The sequence below is a fragment of the Hordeum vulgare genome, chromosome 1H (genome assembly GCF_904849725.1).
Source record: "Hordeum vulgare subsp. vulgare chromosome 1H, MorexV3_pseudomolecules_assembly, whole genome shotgun sequence".
NCBI lineage: Eukaryota > Viridiplantae > Streptophyta > Magnoliopsida > Poales > Poaceae > Hordeum > Hordeum vulgare.
The window spans coordinates 14,605,503-14,609,235 of record NC_058518.1 but is presented as its reverse complement, the minus strand read 5'-3'; positions in this window follow the sequence as shown (position 1 = coordinate 14,609,235).

Sequence of the window (3,733 nt, the reverse complement as noted above, 5' to 3'; positions counted from 1 at the left end):
CTGCGACACCTCTGTGCGCACAAATAGCCCATGCACGACGTGGCCCTTAAGCACAATATGTATCAGGATTAGGTGGAACCGGACGGGACCCACGGCTTATCGACGTCGGCATGGGACCCAGATGGCGGCTACTACAGTCAAACAGTTATCCTGTGCGCGGATCCTCCCTCTTCTTCTTCTCCGGCGACGAAGCACGGCAACGCCGGCGAGCTCCAATTCAGAAAAGCGGGCAAATTTAAAAATATTTAAAAGAAAAGAGACCAAATTTGAACAAACATAGATCCATTAGAGAAAATATCATAGGTTCGATTACAAAGGCCACCTAACCCTCCCCGATTACACGGGCTAGCTCCTAACCTCGGCCACCTAAGCTCCTACCTCACCATCTCCAAAAGTGTGCGCTCACCAGAGCCCCAGCGGTGCGGCCCCGACGTTGCGGCGGCGCCGGTCAGTCGGAGTCGGAGTCGGAGGCGCCCCACCCCTTGTCGGCGCGGGATGCCTCGATGGCTTGGCGGAGGCGGATCTCGTCGAGCTCCTCTTCCCTCTGCCGGCGCGCAGCAACCTGTTGGGCCTCTTCCTTGCTGCGCTCCATCACCTCGGCCATGACGTCCTCGAGCTCGCCGTGGTTGACGTAGTCCTCCGGTAGAAAGCCCGGCGGCACCAGCGCGGGTGCAATGGCGGAGGAGCCCACGGCAGGGGCGGCAGGGGCGGCAGAGGAGCCCACGACAGAGGAGTGCGCCGCTTCCACCATCTGGCGGGGGCGGTCGTACTCCTCCATCTCGCGCCGGGCGAAGGCACGCGGTGGCGCGAGCCCCCAGTTGGTGTACCTTCGGGCGCCGCGCTTCCGAGCAGCGTCGGAAGCAACCCGCGCCGCCCGTTCGCGCTCAGACTCTGGGGTTTTAGGCGCCGGCCGCTTCCGCCTCCGGTTTCCGCCGCCGGAATGGCCGCCGCGCGAGCTGGAAGATCCTGGCCTCCCCATGATCCGTGCGGCGGCGATGCTGGAATGCGTGGTTTTGGTGGGGTTCGCCGGCGGTGAGGGGCGAGAGGAGCTAGAGCGACGCAGATCTGGAAATAGCTAGGGTACGACACCTCACCGTATAAATAGCTCCAATGGGACACTGATGTGACGCCCGCTGTCTTCCCTCGCACACGGTCGAGTTTGACCGCTCGGTCAGATTGACCGGTCAGCCCGAGCGCCCTGCTCTATTTCCAATGGGGTTGCCCTTTTTTCAGTTTTCAGTTTAAATACATACACGTTTTTGATGTAAATAAATACATATGTATTTTTATTCCGGGTGTAAACGAAAACGAAAACGGCGAACAGAGTGATCTGTTTAAATGTTTGTCAAACTTTGGTTTGACCAAGTTTGAAATGAGCATAAAAAATAAAATATTGGAAAACCAGTGCACATATTCTTACTTTGTCATATACTAACAACTCAAATTGATTTGGCTGTTTTAGACATGATGGACAAAAAAACTTGTTTTAGAAATGGGGTATTTAGCCCCTTTGAGCTAATTTGTAAATTATGTTTGAAGACAAATGGTTTTGGGTGTTGAACTTTAAACTTTCAAAAACATCATAATTTTTTTATTTTGGAGTGACTAAGAAGGATCCAGGCTTGGTTTGAAAACCGTACAACCTCGTTCGTGATAGCCAAGTTTGTGAAGGTTTTTTCATGAAAAACTCCATAGTCCATATTTCTTATTTTTCCTATGAAGTTAGTCACATATAATGATGATTGCCACAAGTTTTCTATTTTTTTGTTTTTTTTGAATTACTTATGCTCAACCCTAACGTTTGAAAACCGTACAACCTCGTTCGTGATAGCCAAGTTTGTGAAGGTTTTTTCATGAAAAACTCTATAGTCCAGATTTCTTATTTTTCCTATGGAGTTAGTCACATATAATGATGATTGTCACAAGTTTCCTATTTTTTGATTTTTTTAATTACTTATGCTCAACCCTAACGTTTGAAAACCCCATCAAAACCCCCTCAAAACCCAATCAAAACCCCGGACCTGTCCGGACCATTGGATCGCCGTGAATGAACAATCTGGATCAGGCAGTAGGGCTCCGTCAGCGATCCGCGTGCTGTGCTTTCATTGGTCAAAGTTGTGAAGCAACTATGTTTTATGTTTTGGATTGTGAAGCAACTATGTTTTATGTTGCTCCATAAATTCTGAAATCTTACCAGAACATTCTCCTATCCATATCATTGCCTCATGCCAAAATTCAACTCAATTTAGCTAGTAAATATTTCTTGGCAATTTTTCAAAGTTTCTGATCCAAAGGAAGCTTTGTGAAGCAAGTGCTTGCTAGGAGTGTTCAAATGCGTTGAAACTTTGCCATCATATCAAAATACTCAAATAATGTCTCTTCTACAAATTTGAGCATCTCTCCTTCAACCATGTGACCATAGCATCAAATCTTTTTCTCTGGTCATTATTTTGGATTGTGAAGCAACTATGTTTTATGTTGCTCCATACAAATTTTACCAGGACATTCTCCTACCTATAAAACCTCACTAAACAAATGTTGAACTCATTTTATTTAGCCAATTATTCCCAGTAATTCTTCTAAGATTCTGTCCAGCAGGATGCTGTGTGAAGGAAGTGCTCGCGGGTATAAATCTCTGTTGTGTAGCTCGATGGCGAGTGTGTGTGTTGAGTCTGAGCTCAAGGAAGGGCGTTCGAGTGCCGGAAAAACCACCTCGCCGTGTCCCTGTTCTTCTTTCTTCTCTGATCCAACAAGGTGTTTGTGCACCGGGGAACCCTGGGCGTTGTCGCTCTCGCGTTTGCCGGTTGTCTCCGGTGATCGCCGAAGCGTGGCGGTTCCATTTTTGTCCTGACATTTGGCATCAGAGCTAGGTTGAGAGGGGGAGGTCGCCGACCATGGCGCTCGTGCCGTGCACTGGTGGATCGGGGACTGCGATGGCGGCATCAGTCCCCTTGCTCACGGGTGCCCCTTGCTCACAGGGGAGAACTTCACCACCTGGGCCATCAAGGTGGAGGCCGACCTGGATGCCGCCGGTCTCTGGGAGGCGGTGGTGCCGCCGGAGGACGCGGCGTTGGCGGTGATCGCCAAGAAGGATAAGCTGCCGGTCTCACACTAGTAGAAAACAGGGCTATCGTTCGGCCCTGGCCAGCCCATTAGTCCCGGGACCAATGGGGGGTATTAGACCCGGTTCGTGAGCCCAGGGGGCCGGCCGGGGCCTCGTGGGCATTGGTACCGGTTCGTGTAGAACCATTTGTCCCGGTTCGAGCCACGAATCGGGACCAATGGTCCTCGCTGCTGGCCCACAACCATTGGTCCCGGTTCGTGGCATGAACCGGGACAGAAGGGGTGGATTTAGTCCCGGTTCATGCCACGAACCGGTACAAATAAGTTGCCTATATATACCCATCGCCGCGGCAGAGCACTCTGTTTTTTTGGCCGGCGAGGGGAGGGCATTTTGGTGCTCTATCTCACCTCCTATGCACATGAGGTGTTCGATGAAATGCCCGAGCCAGACTAGTTAAGCTTTCTCCTCTCGAAGCTTGTTGGAAATATGCCCTAGAGGCAATAATAAAATGGTTATTATCATATTTCCTTGTTCATGATAATCGTCTATTGTTCATGCTATAATTATATTAACAGGAAACAGTAATACATGTGTGAATAAATAGATCACAATGTGTCCCTAGCAAGCCTCTAGTTGGCTAGCTCGTTAGTCAATAGATGATCATGGTTT